Source organism: Triturus cristatus, chromosome 4_1 (assembly GCF_964204655.1).
Source record: "Triturus cristatus chromosome 4_1, aTriCri1.1, whole genome shotgun sequence".
NCBI lineage: Eukaryota > Metazoa > Chordata > Amphibia > Caudata > Salamandridae > Triturus > Triturus cristatus.
In genome coordinates, this window is record NC_140585.1 from 775,094,578 (window position 1) to 775,112,944 (window position 18,367).

Genomic DNA, 18,367 nt, shown 5'->3' on the forward strand with positions numbered 1-18,367 from the left:
TCCTCCTTAGAGGACATTCACAGACTAAATGACACTCTAAAAGAAATCCAACATTGGCTGTCTCTAAATAACTTTAAACTCAATCAAGACAAAACCGAGATCCTCTTCATATCCAACAAAGAAGAGAACCCTCAAATTGCAGAATGGCTAAAAGTGATGGATGCTCTCAATGGTAATCTCACTCTGGCAAACTCCGTAAAATCACTAGGAATCACCCTAGACCCAAAACTCGACATGGCCAAACACATCAAAAACTCAGCCAAGAGTGCCTTTCTCAATCTGAAGCTAGTCAACTGAATTAAACCATTTATCCCTACCAAAGATCTCAAAAAAGCCACCCAATCACTGGTACTATCCAGACTTGACTATGGAAATGCAACCCTCACTGGTACAACAAAATCCCACCTAGCTCCCCTCAAACCAACACTCAACGCAGCAGTCAGAATGGTCACTGGAATCTAGAAACACAATCACATTTCACCAGCACTCCGAGAACTAAAATGGCTCCCAGTCGAACTGCGTGCCAGCTTCAGAACTGCCTGCCTCACACACAAAGCCCTACATACAGGAAAACCCGACTACCTGGCCGCCAAACTCAAGAGGGCTGGTCAGACTAGAAACCTCAGGAGCTCAAATACCCTACTTCTCATCCCTATGAAAACACGAAAACAAAAAACGGCTGCAAGATCATTCGCCGGAAACGCACCCAAAATCTGGAACTCAATCCCAGCAGATATCAAAACTATCTCGTCCTTCACAAAATTCAAAAAACACCTAAAAGTCCTTTTCCTCAACCGCTCACTCCCTAAGGGATAGCCGCCTCCTCAACGCAAATTCCTACTGGCCGTTGCTCCCTGACCTTGTATCACAAAGACCTACCTCCTACCTGCTCTCTGACCATCTCCTGTTCCTCCCCCCCCCAAGGGTTCATCCCAAGACAAAGTGCACTAATCAAGGTTATCTCAGGTGACACGTACTACCTCAATACTGCACAGCACACTTGAACTTACCAATCCTATATGCATATCACTGCTTTCTGACTTCCTCCTGTTCCTCCCCCCCCGCTTAAAGGTTCATCCCAAGACAAAGTGCACCAATTGAGGTTAACCCGGGACTCACGTACTACCTCAATACTGCACAGCACACTTGGACCTCTGAACCTATATTTATAACACTGCTCTATTATATGACTCTTGCGAAAACTGCTGTGGTTCAACCCAAGACAACGCACACTAATCGAGGCTATTTTAGGACTCGCGTACTACCTCAATACTGCACAGCACACTTGAACTTACAAATCCTATATGTATATCACTGCTTTCTGACCTCCTCCTGTTCCTCCCCCCTGCTTAAAGGTTCATCCCAAGGCAAAGTGCACCAATAGAGGTTAACCCAGGACTTACGTACTACCTCAATACTGTACAGCACACTTGGACCGCCGAACCTACATGTATAAGACTGCTCTATTATATGACTCTGTGGTTCAACCCAAGACAACGCACACAAATCGAGGCTATCTCAGGACACACTTGGACTTCCAAACCAATATGTATAACAAGATAACAGGCTCTATTATATGACTCTTGCGAAAAGCTGCTGTAAAGCGCTCCGAATCCCCCTGGTCCGGCCAGCGCAATATAAAACTCCTTAAATATATAAAAATAAATAAATCTTCCACCAACTTGTGCAGTTTTTATTTGTGAATCTTGTGTGTGAATCATGGTTTCTATGGCAGTTTTACCTAGTTCTTCGAGTATACAATTTTGTGTATTTGAAGAGCACCTGGTTCTGTGAGTGAGTACAGTTATTTATTACCCTCAATGCTAAGGCAATCCATGAGACATGGTCTTCAAATAATCCACTGATTCTGGCCTCCTTTTGTTCTCTCTTCTACTGGAGATAGTGTTGAGTGTGAAGACACGGTTGATCAGTTAGTGATTTTATCTGTTATATTTATTTATTTATTTATTTATGGGCTTGTAACGCGCCGGCATCACACCCGAAGGTGTATCTCCGCGCGGTGCTGTGAAGAAACAGGTAGACACGCAAATGTTATGGGTAGGGTGAGTGGCTTGGGAGTGTCTCATTATTTAAAGATATGTTTTTATATGAGAGTGAGAGTTGAGATATTAAGTAGAACTATTGATAAATGAAGAGAGATTTAGGGCCAGATGCATAAAGCAGTTTTTGCCTTTGCAAACGGCCGAATAATGCCCTTCTGATGCAGGAAACCCTATTTTGCGATTTGGTGCCCTGTTACTGAATCGCAAAATGGGTTTGCTATTTGCTATTAGGAAGGGGCGAGTTTAAGGCGTCCCTTCCTAATACCGAATTACAACGGTATGCATGAATATTTTTGCGACGGAAATGCAGATGCCAATCATTTGCATTTTACCACCTACTTCAAGTAGGTGGTACCCAATTTGCAAATGGAAAAGGGTCCCAAAGGGACCCTTACCCTTTGTGAATGTCTATAAATGCATTTTCTAAGAGCAGACAGTGGTCCCATGGACCACTGCCTGCTCTTAGAAAATGAAAGGAAAAGTTTTAGTTTTCTCTTTGGTAAATCATCCTTTTTTCCTTTAAGGAAAACAAGTTGCTTTACAAAAAAAAATATTGCTTTATTTAAAAGCAATCACGGACATGGTGGTTTGCTGACCCCAGCAGGCACCATCCCCATCATTTTTAGGATTCCTAGGGGGTCGCAAATTGCGACCTACCTCATTAATATTTATAAGGTAGGTCATTTGTGATCCCTTAGGAATCGCAGAAAGTGTTAAACGCACTCTTATGCATTCGTTTAGCGATTTTCTAATTGCGAATCGTAAAGGATCCGCAATTAGGAAATTGCTAAATGGTTTGTTGATGCATATGGCACACTGTGTGCTGGAGATAAAACCTATGTTTGAATGGTCATCAAAGAGCATAATTGTAGAAACAGTGACTATGAGGGCGATGTGAGGGAGAATAGGACGGATGAAAAGTGGCAAGAAGTGCTGATGAAAGGTAGAGAGATGTATAGGAGAGAGGGAAACGGTGGGAAAGAGGTGGGAGGAGCTGAAAACAAGTAAAATTGAAAGGATGTTTGGTGATGCAGAGATACCATTTGTGGGATGATAGAGTTGAGAGCAGAGATATTGATTATGCCTCGTTTTGCCGGAAACAAATGTTTCTAAGAAAATATCTCTTTGAATATTCCCACCTTATTTGTAGAGAACAATGCAAGAACATGTGGTTTTGCATTTGTGCAGCACAAAACAGACCCAGTAGGCACATCAGATACTGTTGTACTGATAGACATTCTCTAAACCCCAGAATTTCATCTTCGTTACCGTCATCTCTGGTTTCCCTGATAACCAGACTTTCCTGAAACTTGTGCTTGTGCTTAGAATCTATAGAATGGGTGAAGGTCCTATCACGATCATTTGAATTGAACCATTCGATGTTGAATCATTTGGACCTCGTTTTCTGTGAGTAGGTGAGGAAAAAGATGAATTTATGGTCCATGTTTGTGTCTAGTTCAGGATTGTTTTTGCTGGCCCTCATTTTTGTCAGTTGTGTTGGTTTACTGTACTGCAGTAGTGACAGATGGAATAAACTTTATTTTCTGACAGACATTTGAGGTTTATTCTGGTACAGTGAATACAGGACCAATTCCTTCTATTTGCCAGGAAGACCAGGTGTGCCAGGTTCACCACTTTGTTTTCTTCATCCACAGAAAGAAGAGGCTTCTGGCTAGATATATGTGGTCTTTTTGGCTTTTCTGTATGTACACCTACAAATTGCGAGTCAGTAATATGGTATTGAATTGTAATTTGTGTTTGAGACTAATAAATCAGGCATCTCTTGGCATGTTTCTCCTGTCTTTAATTCTGACCTCCTGTTTTGATGGTATACTGGACTTTGTTTTTGGTGATTTAGTGTCTCTGCACACTTTCCCACTGCTATTCAGTGCTAAACTCCAAGTGCTCCTACTCTAAATTGTGTTTTGAATGGTTTTCCCTGATTGGCCTATTTGATTTACTAGTAAGTTCCTAGTACAGTGCACTGTGTGTGCCCAGGGCTTGTAAACCAAATAGTACTAGTGGGCCTGCAGCACTGATTATGTCACCCACACAAGTAGCCTTTCAAAGGTGTCTCAGACCTGCTACTGCAATTCCTGCATGCAGTTTTAACTGCCATGTCAACCGGGCAAGTGCACCCACTTGCCAGACCCTAACCTTCCCTTTTAGATAGGCTCTAGGTAGCCCCATGGGCAGGGTGCAGTGTATGTTAAAGGTAGGACATGTGCCGGTATGCTTTACATGTCCTGAGAGTGAAATACTATGCATTTCATCTTTCACTATTGAAAGGCTGTCTTTCCCATAGGTGATCATTGGAGCTGGCTGTAACTTTCAATTGAGAACAGCTTGAGATTTGCAGTGTAGGCTCTCTGAACTCAGAATTTAATAACACACCTTTTAGAAAAGGTGTTTTTTAAATTGTGTGTTTGAAAATACTACTTTCTGAAAGTGGGCATTTTCTTGTTTAACCATCCTCTGTGCTTCTGCCTGCTTATGGATTCACCGTCTGATTTTAGACTGACAGGGGCTGATTTATGCATTCACTCTAGACACTCACACAAAGGGAGCTGAGGTCTGCCCTGCATATGCCAATGAGTCATCCTGAGCTAGAGTGGTGGGAGGAGATGGCACTAGCACCTGAACAGGCTGTTGCTGCCTTCCACAATGCTGTCTCCACCTCCTGTACTGCAGCAGGACCAGAGAGGACAGAGGCGGTTTGTACTGAGCCAAATAGACTTTCTGCCAAAGACTTCAAAGAACAAAAGTAGTATGAAAATTGGGTCACTGACCCCAGAACTTTAGAACTCATTTGGACTAAGGGACCTGCCAAGAAGAAGAGATTGAGGAAATGTCAGAGGAGTACTGCCTCTTTGCTGTGTATTGCTTTGTTGGGTTGGCCTGCAGTTGCTGTTTCTGTCTTGGGCAGTATAAGGACTGGACTGACCTTTGTGCTACTTATTGCCTTAGTTTCTCCAAGGGCTTGAAGTAGAGCTTGCCTCCTGTTGGAAGCCTCAGGAACATTAAAGACTTTAAGTTCATCTGCCAGCAGCACTGGGAACTGTGTGTTTTGTGCTCTAACAGAAGAAAGACCACTATGACCCCATCAACGACACCGCTGCCGGCTCTGTGACTTGAAGGCACCGCAGAGATCACTGTCCCGTGTCACCACCTGATGCCGAGCTGATGCTTGCACCTTGACCTGTGAGCACCGCATTTCGCATTGCCTCACTTCACATAGCCACCTGGCCTCACCAATGACAATGATCCACACCAACATCAACCTGCCTGCCTGCACCATGGCCTCTGGACACCATTCGTGAGGTACACAAAGCATTACCACTTCCCACACTACTGCCCTGGTCCACCAACATCGGTGCCATCAACTCCAGCATCATCAACTTATGCCGCTGCATGCACCGCTACCTGTGGACACCGCAAGAAGCACCCCCACTTACTTCGCATCGCAACCTTGGGTCTACCAATAACAGCGCTTCAGCAACAACACCACTGCCTGTACCATGATCTGTGAATACTGCACTTCGCATTGCCCTACTTAACATCACAGCCCTGGTCTCACCGACAATGCCAAACACCATCATCGAGCCGCTGCCTCCACCGTGACATGTTGGCACAGCATGCCGAATTGCCCCGCTTTGCATCATAGCCTTGACTCCATTAATACCAGCGCTCTGACTTCAACCTCGTGGAGTTTCATCTGCAACACATGTGACTTCAAGGGCCCGGCAACTCCTGCATCAACCTCCGTAATCAACGTCTGCCGGTGACACCACCTCTTTAGAGCTCATCATAAGTTCCACAATGCCCTATATTTCCAAGGTACTGTTTGCGGGTCTCCCTGACACCGTAGCTGGCATGCAACCTTGCGGTCTGCCTGAACTGTTGGATTTGTTTGTTCACTACGCTGTGATAGACCCGGATGGACCTTTCGACTTCAACGATCTGTATTTTAAGTTAATTCTTGCAATATTCCTTATCATTTTGGTCTTGTTTAACACAAATAAATATTGTTTTTTTTTCTAAAACTGGTGTGTCTGTTTGTATCGTTTTCACTATATTACTGTGTGTTATGTGCAAATGCTTTACACATTGCCTTGATATAAGCCTGACTGCTCGTGTCAAGCTACCAAGGGGGTGAGCAGGAGTTATTTTAGATGTGAAATTCCCTTATCCTGACTAGAAGGAAGGGTCCCTTCTTGGACAGGGTACAAACCTGCCAACCGGAGACTCCCTTTCTAACACCGACCAAAGTCTGAATCTGTTGTACATATGTATTTATTCTGTTTTATGACCAAATTGTGGTCACTAAGCATTAATATTTTACAAGCTTCTCAAAGGAGTTGTTAAACCATTTGCAAATGAAAAGGGGTCCCTAAGGGACTCATTTACCTTTGTGAATGTTGACAAAAACCTTTTTGGGAACACTGATTACCCTTAAAAAATAAAACTTACACTTTATTTTTTAAACACATCCCATTTTTCTTGAAAGAAAATGGGTTGCACTAAAAAAAAGTGCTTTATTTAAAAGCGGTCGCAGACATGGAGGCAAGCTGATCCCCAGCAGACCACCTTCCACTGATGGCTGTGATGACTAGTGTGTCACAATTTCTGACCTAACTCCTTAATATTCATGAGGACGGTCAAATTGCAACCCAGTATGAAGTGGCAATTTGCAAAGTGACATAGGTTGGGATATAAGGGGGAGATTGGAGTGTCTGGTGTTGCTAGCCTTTCCGCAGTGCTATGGGCTTGAATGTGCACATCTAGCTTTCCCTTCTTGCCTCTATGCTTCTGGGTTTGTGAATTGCGGTTCCTCCCTCCAACTTGCAGGAGTGTGTCCTGTTGCCTGAGTGATGTGTTTCTCCTGGGTGATCACGTGGGTTACAGAAGGAGTTTCATGTTTCCATTTAATTAGGGCTGTTGTGACATGATCAGAACTTTATTTGTTTGAGTTCTGCTTATAGGCTCATAGTTTTTGGTGGGAAAAGTTTAACCAATGGTATTTAAGAGGGAGTTATCAGAGGTTCGTTTCTGTGATATTATGGATGAGAGAAGACTTGCTAAAAGACGTCGCTCGCAGTCTTCTTCATCTAATGAGGAGGGTAACAATCTGCAGGATGTACAGGATAGGCGTGTAGTCTGTCCCCCTATTGCTGGTACAATCGCCATGCGAGTAACGGAAGTTCAGGTGATGATCAATTCAGTGGTGGCCAAGGCTTTGGCAATTAAGCATAAGTCTAAGAAATCCTCCTCTCACTTTGAAAAGGGTCCACATTCAAATTCCTCTATGGAGTCAGGACCTGAGAAGTACGTGGCAGATGGAGGAAAGCTTATATTCAGAGAGGCATTGTCTGATACCTTGCCTCATATCAGAGATAACTGGGGTCTGGCTCTGTCTCTTGGGGGGTAGCTGATGATCTCTTTCCATAATACCCAGAGCCTGGCATTACGTTTGTATCTGAAGAATAAGGATGCAATCTTTTCGATCATGGTAGGAACCTGAGTGCAGCCAAATTTCTCGCTTTTTGCAGAAATCTTATGCTTTGGAGAATGGAGATAAAGTGCTTACCCATGCAATTAGAGTGGATTCCATTCTGGCTTCATTGATTGGCTGTTTGTCCTTGAATCCGAATGACTGTTTTCCCTCTGTTTAGGTAGATCTCAAGGTTAATGATGGCCTGAGGAAATCTTTTGCGGATTCTAATCTGGTTCTGACAGCTGCTTCTTATGGGAGCTTGACAGTGCAGTGCTTGGTCATAGATTTCGCGGTCATGGCAGAAGCCATTCATGAGGGGTTAGATGTGGCTGAGTGTTAGAATTGGATCTCTAGTTGGCAGAGGTTTGCAGCCTTTCCAAGTAGAGAACTCAATACTAGTCATGGTAAACTTGATGCACACTTTAAATTAACCTGTGCTCACCCTCTGGTAGCTTGGCACAGAGCAGTCAGGCTTAATGTAAGAGGCAATGAGTGGAGAACAACACACACACAGTAACACAATGAAACACCACAAATAGACTCCACAAAGATTTGGACAAATAGAGAATATTTATCTAAGTAAACCAAGACTAAACCAACAAAAGTCCAATCAGTAGAAGTCTAGATATTAATTTTTAAATAATAAAGGCAAAATTAGTGCTTACAAGTCAATAGTGCTAAAAGGTTACTTGAGATCACCATGGGCGGGGGCAAATCTAAAGTTCAGGTCGGCCACAATGGCTTCAGGACTCAGACAAGTCCCGCTGACAAAGTATCTTGGATGGAGCAAAGAGTAAAATATTTGAGGCAAGGAGTTGAGGAGGCACCGTGTGGTCATTGATCCATGGATAGAGGCAAGCGTCAGTGCCGATCCGCACCTTCAATGGGAGCTTCGGTGTCAAACCCCTTTTAGATGCAGGCTCTGCATTAATGTTGAGCTGTGCTATCTGCCGGAGTAGAACCCCACCGGCTGTAGAATCTCTGCCGTCCAGCAGCTGCTGTTTCTGTGTTGAAGGCAATGAGTTGGTTCGCATTGGCGTAAAGTCACTGCTGCGTCGATGTCGATGAGGAAAACCTGCAAGAACCAACTTCTGAGGCCCAGGACCGCACAAACCTGCTGAGGTCATAATGATGACCAGTCAGCAGATACTAAAGGTTCTAAAGGTTATATCCTTCTGGTAACACAAAGTGCATAGGAAAGCAATGATGACAAGTAAGATTGCATAGCTGTCAACAGAGAATGCCTGTTTGCAGCTGTCAATAGTGACAACAAAATCTAACGCTTGGAAATCATTTCTAGGTGGTCATCGGAACAAAGATGCTGACAAAATAGAAGTGCTCATGGCAAAGTGGAGAGTGCGCAGTGGACTAAGTGACTCAATCGATCATCTGCTATTCAGAGGTGATAAGATTGTGATCCCAGGTAAGGTATGCATTTCCACAATGGAACCAATAATCAAGGAGACAAGAGAAGCAGCCTGTTTGCTAAGTGACTAAGACAGGGACCTGACAGTTCAGGTGGCCGGGCACATTTTAATCAGAGGATCTGGATGCCGCCTAGGGGACCATCTTTAAAGGGGCAAGGTGCCAACAGTAAGTGTTGGTGCCTCCCACTGACAACTACCATCTCAAATTAAGATCTACACTCACTGCTCCCTCCTGTGGGTGCCCTTAAGGCTCATTCTAATGTAGGACCTGGAATGCACGTGCAAAAACATTTTTGATTTGACCATACCAAAGAAAACGGATTGTGTGTCTACATCCCCAACATATGTATGGAGCCTAAGGAATGTCTAGGATTACATGGCCTCGTATGGGGGCTTTCAGGTCACAAAGAATTAGGAGTTGACGTAACTCTCTTAATTCAGAGTTGCAAAATTACATTGAATTACCTAAAATATCTGTGAGATTAAGCTTGAATTATGGAAGAAGAGTAATTATCCATGTAACACTATTTTTTAGTGCAAAAATGCACCCTTGCATCCAAAGTGAATGTGAGGATGCATTTTGCATTAAAAAGGTTGTGCTAAATGCAACAGATCGTGAATGGTGAGCACGAACGGCTGTTCATGCTCACTGAATGAACTTTTAGGGTAGGATTTTTCCCCTATTTACTACCAACATGTTCTTGCTATTTTCTTAGCACAAAATGCACCCTCACATCCAAAATGGACTCGAGGATATATTTTGCGCTAAGAAACAGCACTAAATGCAGCAGAACACAAATGGTGAGCATGAGCAGCTGCTAAATATGCTCTCGCATTGGGATTTTTTCATCCAAATTACTCTTAATTACGCGATTAGCAATAATCTTGTAATTCTAGTAATTCTGGGTCAAATAGTAACGTGGAATTACCGAAATTATAACAATTACTCTGGAATAATTTAAGTTTCACCCAGGCCTGCTAAGAAAAGGAGGACGGCCCAAAAGACCCTGTAACAGAGGAAAGACTTTACCCTCTACTTTCTGACAGTGCAAAGTAAACTCTCTTGCACAGGTACACAGAGGAACTACATGTGTCTGAGACCGCTATGCTTTTCAGTAATAGATTGCATGGTGGTGTCTTGCTCATGGGCAAGCCACTGTTGCGCACTCTTACATAATCCGACCCTGTGCCTTAATGGCAACTTCAAATTTTGCCATTTAAGGGGTATATCAGCAAGGGCCGGCGATAATTATCGGTCAGTGCTCTTAGCGTGAGGATAATTATCGCCGGCCAACTCTGAATTTTATCGCAGAAATAGCGTGCTATTAGCAACGCTTATCTCCAAAGTGATAAAATTCAGAGCGCTAACAGCCAAAAGTGGAAACCCAGCGATAATCCCATAAAGTTTGGCGATAGCTTGCTGATATGGTCTCACATACTTAGCCATGATATCCACCTTCCATAGGATTTCATGGCTAAGTCAGTTTCAAAGCAGGCGTAAGGAAAGTAGCGATAGCAGAGGTTATCGCAACTTTGCTTGTCGCTATGCTGCTGTGAGTGAGGCTTGATAATAGGAGAAATGTTGCTTAGCGACATTTCTCCTGTTATCCTGGGGAGGAACGCCCACTTTGCATCTCATTAGAGATGCAAAGATGGGCGTTAAGGGAAATGGCGAGCAGGCGAGGTTTCACGCGATAGCGTGACCTTCCTGATAAGGCGATAAAATTATCGCCGCTTTTCGTCCGAAAACGGACGCAAAAGCGGCGATAATTTTTATCGCCTGCTTTTTTGATATGTCCCTAGAATCGTTAAATATTTACTGCAAACATAATGTTGGAGAATTGTGTTTTTTTCTATTGGTCAGTCCTAGAGTCTAAGGTGCTATTTTCACAGTACAGATACATACATTATTTTTCATTGAAAACAAAATAGTTTTCCTTTTACTCGTTTATTACAACAAAATCTAGATGTTTGTCTGACTAGAAGCATGTGTTTACCCAAATAAAATAATAATACCTTTAGCAATATGCTAAAAAAAACACCAGCTTTCAATTTTGCCACTATGTAATGCAACACTTGCAAAATAATAGCCCTGCTCTCACACATTTGCTCTCAGGAATTGAATGATACTGCCCAAATATAAGTTTAATGAAAAAAATATATACGAGCATAAGAGAGCTTTTATCAGATCTTGTTCTCAGTCGTAAACATCCACTCTAGGGTTTAATTATTGATGAATGTAATACATAACTCCCAAGGTAGCTGTTCCACTAACATTCCCCTGACTAAAACTGGACACAAAATGTTGTTACAGAAAGCGAAATGATCCTTTCTGTACTTAATGCATCTGATTGTCTGTCACTAGAGACCTTGACTACAGATTTAAAGGATATTGAAGTAATGTTAGATGGTTCTTTTTCCATTTGCTTTTTACATCATATTTGCTTTCTCACATTTGCGACTTTCATTTCACTCCTGGGCTGATCCATTTGAGTGAGAATCTCATGCACTGCTTTACTGCTTAACGCTTTAACAGCGGGAATGCAAAGACGCCAATGTAAAGATTTAGCAGAGAAATGGAACTAGTTTCTAGGTAACCGGTATCTCAACATTTATTAATTCCGCTTTGTTCATCTAACATGACGTCAAGTTAGTTATGGTTCCAAAGTTCAGTCTGAAATTAGCATCAACTTTAAACTTCCGAATAGTCCTACACTTCTCCCTTTTTCGACTACCAGGGCTCTATCGTCCTTTGAGGCCTAACCCATCCTTTGTGGATCAGTACTCATAATGTTCTCATGGGTCGATGAAGGCAAATTACTAGTTGTAGGTTGTTTGAATTTCCAGTTGGAGATACCCACAGATGCAACCGCTCATGGGACTCTTAGATCTGAGCCTAACACAACATAGCATCATGTCACAAGCAGGCAGTAGGACCATGCAGCCACATGACCTCCTCCATCAGGACACTGGACATTGCTTCTGGTTAGAGTGGACGAATACAGGATGTGGACGGTCACAAGGTTCAGTATTGAGAATGGGCTGCAAGAAGGCAGTACATATACAAAGCTCCTGCCAAAGTGCGAACACTTTAGTAGAAAATGGAGCCCAGAAATATCCTGGTTATTCAACAGCTGTATAAGAGATCCTATTCCACTTGCAAGAGAGACAGGAGCTCAACAGAACTCACGGATTTGAACTGGAAAACAGAAAGGCTGTGGAAGAGGTGTGGCGCAGCGGCCAGGGCAACTGACTCCGGAACCCAGGGCTCACGGTTCGATCGCCGGGTGCCGGCGGCAGATAAGCCCAGCACCATGTGACTCTGGGCAATAGCTCGCTTAATCTTCCCGAGGGCCCCCAGCGCCTTGACACCTTCGGGTAATTGTTCGCGCTTTACAAATACTGGACATCTAGACATCAAGCTCCTGGAGCATCTTCTAAGGGGAGCCACCGACATGGACATCACAGCAAAGACCCAGGCAAGCTAAACACACACATAATACTCCAATGCAACAGCACCATTTTCAGCACCTTCAAGCAGCAAAGTAATACAGCCCACTCCAGAACCACGCTCATTGAGAACGTCAGAGAACAGCAGTGCAGCAAACAATAAACTACAGGCTGATATCCAACACTGAGTAGGAAAGAGACAGAAACACACAGGACGAGCATGTCCCACACTTTCTCGGCATGTTGCAGCTTGGTTAAGAAGGTTGTGGGCCAAATCTTGCAAGGCCTGAAAACGGTGGTCCTCTTAAAAAATAAACAGATCTATCTAGAATGCAGATTTGATTAAAAAGAAATAATATGAAGGAAGTTAGCAATACCTAAAAATGCTGCTTCAAAATCAGGATGACCATCTTTTAACAAGAAGGAAAGTAGCGGGATGCACATAGAGTTACAAACATCCCACAGAAGAGGAAGCCATTCAGACAACTACATTGCCTAGGGGAGAATCACCTGATTTTCCTCTTCTTGTACATATTGTTAAAACAAACACCAAGAACAACTTAAATAGTGGCCATAGTGAGAAAGACATATTTTAAGCCTGGAAGAAGGGGACTAGAAGAGTTTCAAGAATAAACAGACAGCCAAATAATCACCTGAACAAATTATAAAAATGATAAGGCATATGAGAAACAGAGTTTGCTCCATCTAAAGAACGAGCCTCCATTTTAAAGACCCAGTGGAACAGGCCACAAACGTCAATCCACACTATTACCAAGAAAGAAGACTTCAATCCTTGACCAATAGAGATAGAAATCTGACGAGAGTGTGGCACGCATGGTACGAGAAACATTAATACGAGCTGTGCTTCTGGAAGAGCTCTCACTTGTTGACTGCTTGGGCTTTTCCCCCATGGTGTTAAGTCTTTTTGGATATGATAGGGATGCCTGGTGTTTAAACCGTCATAACCTTTTTTCTACAAAAGGTGTCACCATGTCTAATGAGAGATCAATAAAATTATCACACAAGGCCTTACGCCTAGCACCACACTCATGCATTGTGCTTGTGCTCCTGAGTCTGAGGTTAAGCCTGATCTGCACTTGTTTCGGGCCACCCTCTGCTGCTATTGTCCTGCCCGACGCCCAGCACCTGGCCATTTGGCCGATTTAAGCTCTCCGTCTGGTTCTACTGGGGACTCCTCCAGGGGTTATGTTGATCTCTTTAGCCCCTGCCCTTCACACAGGACCAGGAGCATTTGCTGTCCTGTGCCGGCGCACACCTCCTTGCTGTAGGGGGAAGCAGACGTCCGGCAGTACAGCGGCAGACGATGAGGAGGGCAACAGCCAAAAGTACATGCCACAGCCACGTAGGGGGGAGTCCTACTGTAAGGCGGTACTTAGTGTTTATCACATTGGGTTGACCCCAGCCCACGTAAGCCGCAGAGCTAGGCTAGGGTGCGGCTAGTGGCCTGGTGTTTGCTCCCCCTTACCTACTTTTTATATTCCCCCCACAGCAAAAGGTCAGAGGCGAGCGACACGCAAAAGTTTGCAGTGTGCTTGATGTGGGGTCAAGTACCTGACAGCAAAGCAGGCATCCAGCTGCAGCCCCCCTGGGGCACTTAGAGTTTGGAGCAGCTAGGGAGCCGGGAGGGACATTCTGGAGGCTTATTGCCCAGTACAGTAGTGAGTTTTGAGCCAAGTGCCTGATGTGAAGAAATGCTCCTGCTGCACCACTCATCTCACCCGTATGCTTGCTCGCCTGACTAGTGTGGTGACCATACGCAGTAGTAGGCCTTAATCTGTGCTAATTAAGGAAGCGCACATGGACACAGTTTAGTGGGTACTTTGTAACTGGTCGGCAACGCCCCAAGCCTGTTTATTTAACCTAAAGTCATGACTATCAGGACTAAGGCACAGACGGGGAGGCACATGAACACCCCTTGGGCAGGTGAACATATAAGCTGGCCCATCGGAAACCACATAACACTCCTCCAAAACCTGCAAAAAAAAAAAAAACATAAAAATTTCCACAATGCTTGTGCAAAAAAACATGCAACTAGAAACAAGTGTTAACTTAATAAAGTTAGTTCAATATGTTAGAAAGTCCTTCAAATGAGACAACCCGGCTGGGCAAGGTCAAAGCTGGTACCTCTCTGCACCTCTTCATTGGACACCAACCTCGGGCCCCTGGGATTCTTTGGGGCGGGGCAACACGTCACGCTCCGGTGTCCTACTTGGCAACTTCTCCGATGGACAGGTATCGCCCCTTCCGGACAGCGACAGCCTCCGACCAGGAGATTCAAGACTGTCATATCCTCCATCAGCTCCAGACCCATCATCCGACCACAGTTCTTGCTCACTTGGGATCACAAGACCCCCTGCTTGACTGCTGCCGGGATTCCAGTGGGCCTTGAAAAAGGACACATTCCTGGTGATGGTCGCTCCATTCTTGACTGCTGTGATCTTGGTCCCCTGCACTTTCTGGACTATCCAGGGTTCAAGTTCAAAAGGCAGACTAAACTTTCCTTTGTGGTATCTATTCCTCACCATGACAGCATCCCCGACTTTTAGGTGGCTCGATCTCGCTCCGTGCCTATGGGATACCTTCTCATTATTCAGCTTGCATTTCTGCAGGCTTTCTGCCCCCAGCTCGTGTTTGGCAGACACAACTTCAGGGTGTGGAATCACATCTCCCACTGGCCGCTTCATACACAAAGACATGGGGCTCACTTGGGTGGTACAGTGAGTATCTGATACTTTCGTAGGAAGCCAAATAAAGCACAATCCAGCTCTTGTCTTTTCACCACCGCAATCCTGATAGCCATGTTAAGAGTACACATGAAGCGCTCTGCCTCTCTGTTGGCCTGAGGCCATAAGGGTGTAACTTTTCAGTGACGGATTCCCCTGGACCTTAAATACTCTGCAAATTCTTGACTTGAAAAGGGAGGGCCATTATCAGTGTGTAGTTCCTTAAGCAATCCATGGGTTGCCATGATCTTCTCAAAACAATGAATGCTCTGGCTGGCCGTATTGGACTCCATAATTTCAACTTCGGGATACTTGGAGAAATCGCCAATGACCACCAGCAGATCATGCCCATCGGGGGTGCTTCCAAAATCTGCGCTTGCTCGATACCAGGGAAAAGGTGGAATCACTTCCGTAATGATAGGCGCTGGCGGGTCAGCAGTCCCTGCCGCTTGAGAAAGCGAGCACATACGGACAGATTGTTCCACGAGGTCATCCAGACTAGGAAACCACACCTTGCACCTTATTCTGGATTTCGTTTTGACAACCCCTTGATGAGCTAAGTGTGCCAAGCCCACCACCCTCTGTTGCAGATATCCTGGAATCACCAATCTTGGACCTCTCATCAAACTTTTGTCCAGCAGGGTACACGACTTTCCTGATTTCACAGCGGAAATGCAGAGCTGAAGGCATTCATCCTTATTTGTGGCTTCCAGGGTCGCATCCAAGGATATAGGAAGGGGCCTGGACCTTATCACTACCATGCAAACGTGTTCTTCTACTTCCTTTGCATCCATTTCCTTGACCTGGGTGGCCGGACAGGTGTGCTTCGACAGATAGTTTGCCGGGTTTTGGGTTCCAGGATGGAAGACCACGGTGAAGTTATAGTCTTGTAACTGAAGAATCCATTTTTCAATTTGAGGTGGGGGCTTTGATGACGACCCCATGAACAATAGAATAAGAGGCTTATGATCAGTGTGTACCGTAAAAGTCTGTCCATAAAGGTATAAATTAAAATGGCGGCAGCCCCAGTGGATGGCAATGGCCTCCTTTTCAATGTGCGAGTACCTCTGTTCCGGTGCTGTTAGCGATCAGCTGGCATATGCCACCGGGCCCATTCCTCATTGCCCTGTCATTGAGAAAGTACTGCCCCCAGTCCAATGGGACTGGCATCCAAGGACAACTCTGACTCTTTTGCTGGATTGAAATAGACTAACGTTGTGTCTGCTGAAAGGGCTTGCTTCGAGGTCTGAAAGGCGCTCTCCTGCTTTGGTCCCCAGTTCCAGGTAACGTTGGACTTGGTCAATTCCCTCAGCAAAGCAGGCTGCAGATGAACTGGCCACAGTAATTCACCATTCCCATAAAGCTTCTTAATCCGTTGCATTGGTGGGGGCAGGAGCTGTCTGTATATCCTGGACCTTGAGGGTGTGATACCCTTTCTAGCGAGAAATGGTAGCCAAAAAACGATATCTCCTTATATAGAAAGTCACACTTTTCTTTGTGGAGCGTTAGTCCGTTTTCCATCAATCGTAGAAATACCGCCTCTAGGAGGGCAAAGTGCTCCTCCAGGGTGGGGGCGTGCACCAAAATATCATCACTGACATTGAACACCCCGTCGAGGACGGTCAGTACCCCCCGATGGTGTCATGGAAGACCTACGCAGCACTTGAAATTCCAAAACTTAAACGCTTGTACCTCCTTAATCCCACGTGAGTGGAAAAAGTGGTGAATGCACAAGATGCGGGGTCCAGCATCAGCTTGTGGTATCCGGCCCATACATCCATCTTCGAAAACCATTTTGAACCACTGACCTCAGCCACGATGTCATTCACTGTAGGGGTAAGGTGCCTTTCTCGCTTTATGGTGAGGTTGGGCAGGCGCAAATCTACGCGGATCTGAACTTCTCCCAGCTGCATCAATTTTCGGGCCACTACAATCAGAGACACACAGGGAGTCGGGCCTTCCACTCTTTCAATGATACCAGCCTGTTCAAGTTTGGCCAGATCCTCCTCCACCTTTGGCTGAAGGTGAAGTACCACCCTTCGGTGTCGTAACGCCACTGGCTGAATCGACTCGTCGATGTGAAGCTTTATCAGCCGATCTTTTAGACAGCCAATGCCTTCGAACAGTTGTGCAAACTGTGCCATCAGGTGCGCCACACTGTCTTGATGCACGATGAGTGCGATTGTGACCAACTGGAGGAATTCTGCTGTCCGGAAACTCAGCAGCATGCCTTGGTCCCCTTTCATGACGCATATTTTGGTCCTCGTTGATCGAGCTCCATGTGCCACTTTGGCGGTGAACACTCCTGCCACCGGGAGGAGATAGGCATATACTCTGGTGGTAGAGTGGCTCAGGACCGGTGGGAAGGGCAACGTTAGCATCGTTGAATGGGCCATTATATGGATAGATGCTCCTGTACCATTCATGGCTTGCACCTGGTGGCCCTTTACCAGCACACTACACCTTGGGATGTGTTTCCGCAGGTATCCTGCCAGTTGCAAGGCATTGATGACATGAAGAGCTCCCTCCACGTCGTCATCATCCATGTCTCCTTCCTCAGCTGGGCTATCATTGGCGTACACCTGGTGTTTCGGCTTCGGTCGAGGATTCCTTTGTGCTGCTGTGGAGTGGCAAAATTTCGCAAAGTGATTTATGTTGTTGCAATTTGAACATCTTTTCCCAAATGCAGGGCACGGACCTTTGTGAGATTTGTAACAGGTTTTAGGTTCCGACAATTTTTTGTTCCTCTGTTTCCTTCTGTTTGGGGTCTTGGCAGTGACAGCATTTACCGGCTCCACCTTTACCTCTTGTTGGAGCGCCACCTCCACATGGGCTGCCCACTCTTTAGAGAGATCTTTCGATCTGCCCATGGTCAGCATGTCTGCCATGAACATGCACGGGACCTGCAGGATATTTTCACATAGCTTTGTAGACGATCAGCCTTAAATAAATTGTGCTTGGATTTCATCAGCCGCATCAGGCAATGTGCACGTGCTAGCTAAGTCTCTCAGCCGTGCATAAAATACGTTGACTGACTCTTCTGGTGGCTGCCTGGCTTGATGCAGCGGAAACAGCTCATAGTCCGGGTTCGCTAGCGGTTCAAAATGGGCTGTGATTTTCATTTCAACATGGTATATGTGCGTGGCGGGACCGCCTCAACCACCGATTTTCCCAACTTGTGGGTAGCTG